This window comes from Gossypium hirsutum, chromosome D04, assembly GCF_007990345.1.
Source record: "Gossypium hirsutum isolate 1008001.06 chromosome D04, Gossypium_hirsutum_v2.1, whole genome shotgun sequence".
Classification (NCBI taxonomy): Eukaryota; Viridiplantae; Streptophyta; class Magnoliopsida; order Malvales; family Malvaceae; genus Gossypium; species Gossypium hirsutum.
Window position 1 is genome coordinate 46,653,427 of NC_053440.1, and position 14,126 is coordinate 46,667,552.

Consider the following 14,126-nt stretch of genomic DNA (forward strand, 5'->3'; position numbering starts at 1 on the left):
AAAAAAATTCCATGGCAACTCGATCATTCATTAACTTGGAATCTAATATAAGTTCTTTCAAAGTCTTATACTTAAGAAAACGTGTATATTACTATGCCCATATTTAACTAAGGATTTCTTAAAACTTATGTGAAGCAACAGGGACTGGGTATGTTTGAAATAATTTAATCATATAAACCTAAAGTTATGCAACATAATAGAATTCTTTTGGAATCATTACGAACCTTTAATTTATTTTGGGTCGGATATAAATTAAGCATGCACCTTTCAATTATTGTTGCCTTTAATCACCATCTGGGTCGAATTAAGCAACTAATTCTAATCTATTCAAACATATTTAGTGCATGAATAAAATGAATTATTTTAATTGGAAGAATGAACAACTAATGCACAAAATAATATAAATATGAATTTAATGAATTTAATCAAAGCATTGCAACTATCCTAGCTGAAACAATTTAAATCATCATCATTAATGGGAAAACAATCAAACAATTTGCAAACATGTTTAAAAATTAAGAAAAAATTAAAGATAAAGGAAGAAGAAACTCTTGATGAATTTAGTGATTCCCCAAAAACTATTCGTTGTGGCTTCCTCCAATTTCCGTGGTTGCTCTTTTGCAAATTTCTCCTAAAGGTAGTCGACCAAGAGAGTTTTTCTTAAGGAAATGTTGGCTAAAACAAAATGGAAAGATAGAGAGCTTTTGGCGTGGAAAAGATGAGAGAAAGATGAGAGAATCTTGAGTGTTGAGGGGATGAAATGAAAAGTGAATGGAAGGGGCTATTTATACTTGAGGGAGAGTTTGGGAGTTTGCTGGAAATAGCATGCACATCCATTAAGAATCTTTTAAGCATGGTTGACCATTATTTGTGGGATAAGGGATTGATGGTTGCTTTGTCACTGATTCTTCCTTGATTCATGGCACAGGGTTAGACGGCAACCAAAGGGCTTAGCTACGATTGATTTGTAATTTTTTCACACAAGTAAGGACTTTCCTCCAATTGTTCCTAATCTAATTTGGGCTGCTCTTCCATGTCTTTTCCGAATTTGGGCTCCTTTTCCCCTTATTCAATAGTTTGGCAACCCAATTAGAAAATAGAGTAATTCTTTCTAGAAACTATCTTCCAAGCTGGGTTAGAGCAATTTTTATCAGCCTAGTTCATCAGCTTGTCTTCCATATTGTTGGATAATTAGGTCACTTGCATGTGTTTCCTTACTAGCTCTCAACATTGAGTAATTTAATGGTCCATACTATAGCATTTTAAGCAAGAAATTATCATGTAGCATAACTTAGTAAAATCATGTAAAATTAACACCTAATTACGTAAAATTACAAACTTTACTTAAATTATGCCTAATGTCTCAATATGAACTAAAATTACATAATAAGATATCCATTTTTTCGGGATTTGCATAAATTCCAAGTAGAAAGGTGCTAAATAAACCAATATAATTTAGACTTATCACATACCTGTAAAGTCAACCGATTATACAACTAGAGTAACCAATCCACTGAGTTAGTATGTTTTAATTAACAGGATTTGTAAAATATGTCCACTAAGAGTTCGGGGTTATGATTTTCCTGCTGATTTGGTGCTACTTTCGTTTGATGAATTGGATATCATTTTCGGTATGGATTGGTTAACTGAGCATGATATGATAGTGAATTGTAGACAGAAACATATTGCACTGAAAAGTCTGAACAATGAATCTATCTGTGTTGAAGCCAGGGGAATAGATATATCATCATTGTTGGCTCAAAAATTGATTAGAAAGAGTTATGGAGCATATATCGATTGACATGAGGGTGTCAAAATCAGAATTGATCAGGTACCAGTAGTGAATGAATTTATTGACGTGTTTCTGGAAGAATTATCAAGGTTACTGCTAGTCAAAGAAGTTGAATGTGATTGAAGTTGCACTTGGAACAACTTCGATTTTGATTTCCCCGTATAGAATGGCTCCTACTGAGTTGATAGAGTTTAAAGCACAGTTACAAGAGTTATTATATCGCAGTTTTATTCAACCGAGTGTGTCTCCTTAGGGTGCACCAGTGTTATTTGTGAAAAAGAAAGACGAGTCGATAAGATTGTGTTTAGATTATCAGCAGTTGAAAGAGTTATGGTAAAGAATAAATATATGTTGCCTCGAATTAACAATTTGTTTAATCAGCTGAAAGGAGCTATGGTATTTTCTAAAATAGATATTCAGTCTGGTTATTATCAATTGCAAGTTAAAGAACCAGATGTACCGGAAACAACATTCAGAACTTGTTGCGGCCACTATGAGTTTCTTGTAATGTCATTTGGTTTGACCAATGCCCTAGCCGTATTTATAAATTTAATGAATCAGGTTTTCCAACCATAATTAGAGATGTTTTTCGTTGTTTTTATCGGTGATATTCTAATATATTCGATGAATGAGTCTGATCAAGCCCAACACTTGATAATCGTGATACAGACTTTGTGCGAGAAATAGTTTTACGATAAAGTATAGTAAATGTGTGATCAGGCTCCAAGAGGTTGGATTTTTAGGACATGTAATTTCTTCAGATGGCTTTTGAATAGATCCTGGTAAAATATTTGCGACTGTGAATTGGAAAGCTCTGAGAAATATTTTCGAGGTGAGTTTATAGTGATGCCTCGCTTAGTGGTATTATTGATGTTTTGACTCAGCCTGAACCCAAGAAAGAAATTATTGTTTATATTAATGCCTCGCTTAGTGGCTTGGGCTGCGTTCAGATGCAAGATGAAAAAGTAATTGCTTATGCCTCACGATAGTTGAAACCTTACGAGAGAAACTATTCGATGCATAATTTAAAGTTAGCAATACTCGTTTTTGCTTTGAAAATATGGTGACATTATCTGTATGGTCAAAAATGTCATGTTTTTACTGACCATAGAAGTCTAAAGTACCTGATAACTTAGAAACACTTGAATTTACGAAAATATAGATGGCTCAAGCTATTAAAAGATTATGACTTTGTGATTGACTATCATCCTGGAAAAGCTAACATAGTAGCTAATGCTTTAAGTCGAAAATCTCTGTTTTCTTTGAGAGCTATGAATGCAAGATCGACTTTAAAACGCGGTGGTTCTATTTTGGCTAAGTTGGGAGTTAAGTTGGTGTTCTCAGTGGGGATTTAGGAACTTCAAAAGAATGATTTAGACTTGTTAATGAAATGAAAACTAGTAGAAAGTGGATAGATGACTGATTTTAGTATTGGTATTAAGGATTGCTTGTATTTTCATGATCATTTATATGTACTGGATGATCCAAAATTGAAACAAGATTTGTTGAATGAAGCTCACAACAATGTATATTCAATTCATCCTGGAAGTAATAAAATGTATAATGATTTGAAGCAACTTTACTAGTGACCGGGAATGAAATTTGAGATATCTGAATTTGTGTCTAAATATTTAATATGTCAGCAAGCAAAGGCTAAACATTAGGTTCCGTCAGGTTTGCTACAGCTTGTGATGATTCCCAAGTGGAAATGGGAGCGTGTTACGATGGATTTTGTTTTGGGATTTTCGTTGACTCTGAAAATAAAAACTCGATCTGGGTAATTATTGACAAATCAACGAAGTTCGTGCAACTTATACCTGTCAAGACTGATTTTTCGCTTGATAAGTTAGTTGAATGATATTTATATAAGATTGTTAGATTACACGGTGTGTCATTATCCATTATTTTCAACCGTGATTCGAGATTTATCTCTAGGTTTTGGGGTAAGTTACATAAGGTTTTAGGTACTCGATTGAAATTTAGTATTGCTTTTCACCCACAAACAGATGGTCAATTTGAACGAGTGATCCAAATTCTGGAAGATATGTGATGATATTGTGTAATTGAATTTGAAGGTAGCTAGGAAAAATGACAAAACCTTATGTAACCTAAGGTACTAATCAAAGTTGAATTAAAGATATGGACATAAATGCAGAAACCTGTTGTACTAATCAAAGTTGAATTAAAGAAAGTTAGTTGAGATTGATTTGGTTTGAGAAACTGAAGATAAAGTTAGAATTATTTAAGATAATATAAAGGTTGCCTTTGATCTTCAGAAACCATACGCCAATCTAAAAAGAAAAGATAAAGAGTTTGATGTCAGTGAGAAAATATTTCTAAAAGTCTTGCCCTGGATAAAAGTTTTACGATTCAACAGGAAAGAGAAACATAGTCCGAGGTTCATATGGCCGTTACCTCCAAAACTCGACAAGATTAAAAATGTTTTTCATGTTTCAATGCTACATCTTTATCATTCTGATCCGTCACATGTAATATCTCCCAATGAAATTAAGGTACAGCTTGATTTATCATATGGTGAGGAACCATGTAAAATTTTTGCTCAAAAAGCGATAGAATTACAGAATAAACGTGTAACATTGGTAAAAGTACTATGGCGTCGGTGATCTGTCAAACTTCGGTGGTGCAAATTAAACTAATTTCATTACTTAAGGAGATTTAATATGAGTAGTTGGAGTCTTTTATTGACCTTGGGGACTGACTGAGGCCTAAAGGCGAGCTAATGTCCTTAGTAAGTGTGCAAGAGACCATTCAAAGGCATAGGAAGTCAAAGTTGGTCGCTATGTTGTAAGACGAGGAGTTCGATGTTGCAAAGTGCTAGGAATGCTATATTGCCTTGGGTGTTGTGACATAGCCAAGGGATGTCGCGGCACACCCTTGAAGGTAGCCCTGCCATGCATATTGCCTTTGATGCTGTGACATAGGAACTAGGGTGTTGCGATATCAGTCCTGTACGGGAAGCACTTACGAGCTAGGGGCATTTTGGTTTACACAATGAATATTAAACACGAGAATGTTAGCTAACCTAAGGTTAAGGACGATGACAACCCTAAATCTATAAATAGGCTCATAAAACACTTGTTGAAGGATAACTTTTATATTCTAAGTTTTTCTTTGTAAATTTATCCTGTAGTTTTTCATTTCTTTTAGGCTTTAGGTTTATTTTAGTTCTTTTCTATTTCGTGTTCATCGAAGAACATGAGCTATAACCATGATCAAGCTATTGTGGATTCTACACTTCAATCAATACAATTCAGGATTCTCTTAAAACATTCTCTTTATTTATTATTTATGCTTATTTTTATTATCAAGATTATTGTAACAACCCGATTTTCAGTGATGCCGGAAACAGTGGTTCGAGGACACCAAATCCAGTGAGTAAGCTAGTAAATTTTATTATTTAATATTTACGGGTCAAATATGGTTTAAAAAAAACTGAATGAGTAATTTATGTCTTATAATAAATTATTAGATTCGAGTGATAAAACCCTAGTTCAAGCGATTTTAGAAAATGAGGTATCGAGATCTCGTTTCTATAAACCAAGTTGTAAATATTTTTATAAATATTTATGGAGTGTCATTAAGGTAGTATTAATGTTTTGTTGAAAAATTTTAACGTTTCGACAGTTAATTAATTAAAAAGGACTAAACTGAAAAAGATGCATAACTTGCTATCTATAATAATAAAGTAACTAAATGGCTTGATTAATAAATAGAGAAAGACCTAAATAGAAATTATGCCTAAATGAAAAGATAAGGCGACATAACATGGAAAAAAAATAAAATAAAGCCATTAATGGTAAAATTGTAATTAAATTGAAATTAAAATAAAATAAAAGTTAAATTAGAAAGTTTCTAGGCGATTCTTTATTCTTCTCCCAATTTTCAGTTCAAAAACACACATGGGAGAGCTCCTTGAGCTGGTTCTTCAATTTTGCTTCATGTGAGTTCAATTCTTACTCGTTTCTTGTAATTTTTATGTTTTTGAGATTGTTACAATTAGGTACAACTAAATCTTACTCTAGTTTTTGACTTTGTTAAAGATTTTGAATGTTTCCATTGATTAATCTATATGATTTTAGTTATCAAATGATGAATTTAAGATGTTGGTTGATATTTAAAAGCATTTTATTAAGTAATTTTGATAAATTTTTTGATTAGGGACTAATTTGTTGAAATAGTAAAAATACAAGGGTTTGTTGTAGATTTATTACAAAATTTGGCTGTATTGAATGCCAATAATATTTTTCTAGCATGGATTTGCATTAAAAATGGTTAATTTGCATGATTTGGGTTCAGTGACTAAATTGAATAAAGTAAAATTTTAGGGGTAATTTTGTAAAAATGTCAAAATGAAAAAATTACATGAAATGAATTTTTTTCATTATTTAAATTAATAATTTGAATTAAATATTAATTTAGATCAAGATCGAGTGGAAAATCGAGGAAAATGGAAAATTACCAAAATGCCCCTATATATTGGTATTTTTGCAATTTAGCCTGGTAAGTTTGTATGAACTATACTCTGTATAATTTTGATTAATGTGAATGTTATTTGATGATGGATATTATATATATGTGTTCTATTGTTGGAATTGAATTATTATTGAAAATATATTATCGAATTTAATACTCAGTTTGGATTGAACGCGGGATTGAGTACAATCGTTCTGTGGCAAAGGATGAATTGATGGATAAGACCATAATTGAGTTATGGCACTATGGACGTAAGACCATGGTTGGACCATGGCAGTGTTTATATGTTAGACCATAGCTGGGCTGTGGCATTCTGATGATAAGACTATAACTGAGTTATGGCACTACGAATGTAAAGGATGAATTGACAACAAATTATCCAAGTAAACTGAGGTTCAGTATTTCTTGTGAACTTTCGTGTTTACTTTTTGTTTAGCTCTCATGAGCTTCTGTTCAGCCTTCCGGCTTCTGAAAATAATGTACTCATATTCGTAAGTCGTTCTTTGAATGGTAAAATAACATGAGTTGTTTTTGGATGATATATGTATATAAAGAAGCAGTAAGAGAATGATATGTGTCATGATATGTATACATATCAATATCTTGATATGTTGATACATGGAAATTATGTAAGTTGTGATGAGTAATAAACTCAAGTGTGATATGTTGATAAAAATAAGTTTATCAATGTTGAATTTATATGAAATATTTTCAAGTATGCTAACAAGTGTTGTTGTTGACGCTTAGAAAAATGCCAAGTTATTGTTCAAATGGTAATATGTTGATTATATGATGCGTTGAAAGGGTAAGTGCTCAAATGAAAATATACTTCTGCTCATGAAAGAGTGGTAAGTTTTTAGTTATGCAATTTCTTATAAAATGAGTTATCATGTGATTAATTCGAAAAAGGTCAATGTTTAAATGCGCTAACTTGTATATATGGTTGAATGATATGCTTATGACTGGTGTATTATGCATATGGAATGAGTGTGGAAAGTAAAGAAATGCAAATGAAAATAAAGAAATTTTGGATGAGTTAAAGTTGTTTAAAATCCTACTATGCTAGGAATATTATGCATAAGTGATACTGTAGATTTATTCACTTAGTGAGTTGTTAAATATAACTTCATGAGTATTGTGGTAGCAACATTAGATTATTCTTGATAAGTAAAAATTTCATATTTGAAAAGGAAGTATTATGATTAACGTTTATACGAGCTTACTAAGCATTCATTGCTTATGTATTTGTTTTCTTCTACTTTTTAGATTATCGGAAGCTCGATTGGGTTGGAAGCTTGTCGGAGATATATCACACTATCCATTGGTTCTATCGGTATTTTCGAATGTTTTGATTTTGGTTATAATGACATGTATAGGTATTTTGTTTAATGATGACTTATATATAGTGTGTTGAGTTTAGCCACTTATTTTAACTTGTTTTGAATGTCTAATTATGGCTTGTTGATATATGTAATGTTGATTGTTGATAGACACAAAATTGGGTGAGAAATATGGCTTGTAAAATTGTAACACCCCAAATCCGGTCTAAACGTTATGACCGAATTTGGCAATGTCACATTGCAACACCCCTTACCCGTATTCGACGCTGGAATAGGGTACGAGGCATTACCAGAACACATACACTTATAAACATGTTAAACCGAGTTATAAAATTTCATTCAAATTTAAACTCTTCAAATTTTTAACATGCTTTTATAAATCTTCACGTTATAACTTCAAAATACTATATTTGTAACAAATAGGGCTTCTGAGACCCAATGCATACTCATGCAATTCAATACTTCATTTCCATTTCATTTAATTCACGATTCTCATGTTCACGATTCAATTCAATTTCTCAATCCAACATACATTTCAATACCACAATAATTCATTTAATTCAAGTCATATCAATTGCAATTTCCATTTAATTCACGTACAATTCAATTTCATTAAGTTCAATACTAATACATATTTATTTTTTAACTTAACGTCCCCTTTTTGCATCATTTTACACTTCAAGCATGAACCTAGTATTTTATTTCCTTTCCACTTCCGTTTCCTATGCATATCACACAAGATATAAACATTACACTCAACCATAGTCGCAAGCTAGTCTTTTTGAAGACTAACCACATGATAAATCATTTTAATAAAGATTACAAACTTTAAACCTTACCATCCTTTTATGATCACAAGCATATTTCCATCTAGACATTTACCATCTCAATGCAAAATTTTATAAATTTAATGTGGCGTAATCCAGTCACAACTTGGCCAAAGCCTAAGCATAAACACCAAACATGCTAGCCAAATAAACATATAGTATAAGCATTATATGCATGGACAAGCACCACATTTATTTATGTATCAAACTTATCAACATGAGTTAATTTATAAACCATTTCTGACATTGCTACATACCAAATCATATACCAAGTATACCACATACACATGCTATGAAACTTTATTTTCTCACGTGAACTTTAACTATAACTATAATTATTAATGCACAATTATAAACATCATTTCTTTTCAATCGTTTATCGATTATAATCGAGCATATGGCCAATTATACACAAATCATTCATATGTTCTTCCAATTTTCCTCCTCCTCCTCTCCATTCCACATCCTTAATGTGTATAACACACTTAAACAACATTAACTACGATTACACTATTCACTCACATGTCTATTCAAAGATATCTATTCGAGTTAGAGTCACTAAATTATTTTTACCTAGAGGTACAGAACTCCAAATTAAGATCCATAAATTTTCCCCAAAACAAGATTCATGTATATTTTTACCATAAAATTTCAGAATTTTTGGTTTAGCCAAATAGTACAGTTTATTCTTTAAATTTTCCCCTATTTCACTACTTGACAGTTCTGACCACTCTTCACTAAAATTTAATTATCTCATTGTACAGAATTCCGATATTGTTTCTGTTTGTTTCTACTAAAAATAGATTCACTAAGGATTCTAAAAATATAAGCTTTATCCCATAATTATTTTTTTACAATTTTTTAAAATTTTCCAAAGTAAGAATAGGGGATTCTGAAATCATTCTGACTTTGTCTAACTAAAATTCAAATATCTCAAAATATATAACTCTTTTGATTTTTATGTTTTTTAATGTGAAAATAGACTCATTCAGCTTCAATTTCATATATTATTCAGCCTCTAATTCAATTTCCACCATTTTTGGTAATTTTTCAAAGTCACACATCTGTTGCTGTCTAAACTATTTTATTGCTAAATGTACTCTTTCATAATTTCACTTTCACTTTCAATCATAATTCAATTCAAAATTCACTTTTCCATTTCTAAGTCGATATTCAATTCAATTCCACACCTATATTCATTATTTAATTACACTTAGTCAATTTCCCGATGAACACTTCGGAATAATAATAGATACTCGGTGGATTCAGCACATAGCAACCACCTGATTAATCAATGATGTCCGGTGGAATCAGCATATAGCAACCACCTTACTAATCAATGATGTTCGGTTCACATAGTAGCCTGTACATAGTACTACACATGTGACCATTACCATCCGATACATGTAGTAGCCTGCACATAGTACTACACACGTGATCGAAACTATCTGGTATGCATAGTAGCCTACACACATTCCGTGCCACACATGTGATCATTTCTGTCACTTCATTCGTATCCCTTTTTATTCCAAAGGTTCATTCGGGAATTTTTTCACTTTTTCTCACTTTTCTTTTTATCGATCAATTTCAATTTCTCGTCTTTCTTGATTTATAACAATACATTTAACTTATATAACCTTCACACTATTCATTCCAATCCAAAAATCATACTTTGGCAAGATTACATTTTTTCCCCTAAAGTTTCACAAAATTATGATTTTGCCCCTAGGCTCGTAAAATACTTTTTATTCAATTTCCTTGCATTTTAGGCCTAGCTGAACCATTTTCATAACTATAGCAGTCCACAATACTCACTTATTCACACACTTGTGACATATTTTATAACTTTTACAAATTAATCCTTTTAGGCATTTTCATCGAAAATTACTTAGTACAAATCGTTTATCGCACTCTAAACATTCATATTCTTCCATAAAACATCAAAATACATGCATATCATTCATGGGTAAATTTTTAAACACAAACCCTAGTTCAAAACAATGGTAAAAAGAGGTAAATCTTGTTACGAGGATTTCAAAAACGTAAAAATCATTAAAAACGAGGATAGAATGGACTTACAATTGAGCTTGAAAGCTTGAAAAACCCTAGACATGGTTTCTCCATGCAATTCTCGGCCGATAGGTTGAAGATGGACTAAAACTGGCTTTTAAATTTGTTTTTAATTCATTTTAATAACTAAATGACCAAAATGCCCTTAATGAAAAACTTTGGAAACATGCCTAACCATACCCATTTTTGTCCACCAACTCAACTAATGGTCTAATTACCATATAAAGACCTCCAATTTAAAATTTCATAACAATTGGACACCTCTAACATATAGAACTCAACTTTTGCACTTTTTACAATTTAGTCCTTTAGACTAAATTGAGTGCCCAAACGTCAAAATTGTCAAATGAAATTTTCATGAAATAATTTTGTGAAATCGTAGACCATAAAAATATAATGAAAATATTTTTTCTCATCGAATTTGTGGTTCTGAAACTACTATTCCGACTAGCCCTAAATTCAGGTTGTTACAAAAATGACTTACTTTCGTTCACATGGGCAGAGACGCGGGCATGTGTCTCCTATTTTAAGAAAGTTTTTGAAATTTTAGGGAAAATTCCCTGAATACCCAGTTTAGTCCCGATTCACTTCTAAGATGAATATTGGGCCTCGAAGGTCCATCTAAGAGACAATATGAGTGTTATATAATTGATTCTTAATATGTGTAACAAAAGTTAAGAAATGTCCGTATTTAATTCGTAAAGTTTGGTAATGCTCGTAACCCTGTTTCGGTAACAAATGAGGGTTAGGGGTGTTACAATTATTATGTTCATGAGATCTGTAAGGAACTAATCCTTTTATGGTGGATTCGTGAGTGGAGGTGTGATTAATTAATTGATATGTAGGGTTTACTTAGTGGATCAACTGTTTGGGAGAGGAAGAAGTTAAACCCTAGGCTTGACGACCTTTGGAAGTCAATTAGTTGAAAATTAACCCAAAATTGCTATGGACTATCCGTTAACACTTGTAAACTCTAATTTATATAGGATTTTTAGTAGTTTATAACACCTTTTAACTTAAAAATAATATTAATTCTGAGTATTTGTTATTTAATTAGGTGAATTTTGTTATATTCTGATGATGAGCATGAATTTATAAAAAATGCAAATATGTGCTTTATTGTATTAATTTTGTGCATAATTTCATGTTATCTATTCATGTCTTATATTTTATTATGTAGGGGAACCATGAAGTTGACATAATATGAAGCTTATTATAATTCTTGCATAGACATGAGCAATTCTACCCCACTTGGACAGCAAAACCATGCAAATTGGGTCATGGAGATGTTACTTTGATCCAGCTAGAAATGATGTTACATGCTGGACAAGTTTGATTAATTAATGGGTTACAAAACCGTCCAAACAAGGGAAAGACAAGCTCAATCTGGCACAAGCATGTTGGCTGCCCAAAAATTAATTTTGTGATATTTATTAGAGATCTCTATGGTTGAAATTAAATCAGAATAGGGCCCAAGAAGTTTGAACTTGAAACCATCCAACCCTTGATTGATTGTAGAATGATTTCATACTTGAATCAAGCAACAATCATCACCCCTTTCCACAATGTGTTGCCAACCAAGTAAATGTGTGGCCAACCAACCTCAAGTATAAATACCCACTTCCATCTCACATATTTCTCATCCCTTACTCAACACCTCATCTCTCATTTCATATCATTCTTCCATTCTCTCATTTCCTCTCTACATTCCTACGCATAGCATCCCATAGTTCTTTCTTTCCTTAGCCAGCTAAGTCTTGAGAAGATCATCTCTTGGCTGGCCACCTTGAGGTGTTATTAGCAATGGAGTAGCATAAGGACGAAAGGAAACTTCTTCAATCAGAGTTCGTAAGGCTGCTGATTTGAACAGAGTTTAATCTTCCTTTACTTTGTTACTTTGATTTTAATCATTGTTACAATGTGCTTTGCTATCCTGTCATAAAAAGTGGTAGCTTAAATCTGTTTATCTAGGATGATGGCATTAATTCAATAAAGTTTGTTTAAATCATGCTTATAGTGTTTGTGCCTCAGTCGAACATTTTTTCAATTAAAATCAAGTATGTATTTCATTTATACGCGGTTGGATGCATTAGAATTAGCTGAGCAACCCTAACCAAATGACAGCTAATGGACACAATACTTGAAAAGTGCATGCTTAATTTAGATCCTAACCCGACTAAATTGAAGGTTCATAATAACTTTAACGAGCTCTATTATCTTGCATAGTTTTTAGGTTTATGTGATTAAATTTTTTCAAACCTAACTCGTCCCTGTTACTTCACATGAATTTTAAGAAACCCTTAATTTAATATGATCTGTAAAATGCATGTTTTGCTAAGTAAAAGATTCCGAAAGGACTTAATTTGGTTTCAAAACTCATGAAAGATTGAGTTGTCATGGAATATGTTTTGAACACTGTTAAGCATGAGAAAAATGAATTAAGTTGAATGATGTAATTATCCTAGCCTATTCATGTTATTGATTGTTGAATTTTGTGTTTTTGTTGTTAAACTCATTCCATACATTTCACTTCATACTTTGTATTTAGATTAAAATTGCATTAGAGATCATCTTACATTTAGTAATTATTTTTAAATCACATAACTAAAAAATATTGTGTTTTTATCACCAGATTGTTCACTCTAATTTTAAAATTAATTGATTAACATACACAGTCCTTGTGGAGACGATAACTCTTTTAGTTACTTATTACTTGTTAATGGCTGTGTACACTTGCACAAACCTATGTGTTAGGCGCCATTACTGGGGACTGTTTCCTTAATCATTTTTGTGAAATTATTCTTTGCAATTTGGTTTTTATTTTACTTATTTAACTCCTATATTTACTAATTAGTTTTTTTTCTTTTATTTTTTTGTGATTTATTTTCAAGAGTTTATGAACAAAGATTGAGTTATCGACTTATTAGTGGTAAACCCTGAAATCAAGCGGGCATTTAGATAAAGAAGACGTGAATGATTAGCCCAAAGACAAGTCAAAATGGAGCTTGGAAATCAAAATGATGTTCAGGGAAATAGAGCCAATCATATGTGCAATCCTATTCTTATTGCTGATGATAGGAATCATGCCATAAGACAGTATGCTGTGCCCTTTTTCAATGACTTACATCCGGGAATTAGGAGGCCGGGTATTAGGGCACTCCAATCTAAACTGAAGCTTGTAATGTTTCAAATGCTTCAAACCATGGGCCAGTTTAGTGGTATGCCCACGGAAGATCCACACCATCACCTTCGATTATTCATGGAGGTAAGCGATTCCTTTAAGATAGCGGGTGTGACTGAAGACACACTAAGGTTGAAACTGTTTCTATACTTTTTGTGAGATCGAGCGCGGACATGGCTGAATTTGTTGCCACCACATTCAATTTCAACTTGGCAAGAATTAGCTGAGCGGTTTTTGGTTAAGTATTTCCCACCTAGCAAAAACGCTAAGTTGCGAAATGAGATCACCACTTCCAACAATTGGATGATGATTCCTTGTATGAGGCATGAGAGAGATTCAAAGAGTTACTTAGTAAGTGTCCTCAGCATGGGATTCCACATTGCATTCATTTGGAGAATTTCTATAATGGTCTCAACGCACAT

General features: G+C 32.2%; 1 non-coding gene across 1 annotated transcript; it reads right to left on the minus strand.

The window, feature by feature from the left end:
• Positions 1-13,971: 13,971 nt before the first annotated feature.
• LOC121216518 (small nucleolar RNA R71) lies at positions 13,972-14,077 on the minus strand. The gene has a single exon (XR_005912699.1). It is a non-coding gene; the product is annotated as a small nucleolar RNA R71 (small nucleolar RNA).
• Positions 14,078-14,126: the final 49 nt, after the last annotated feature.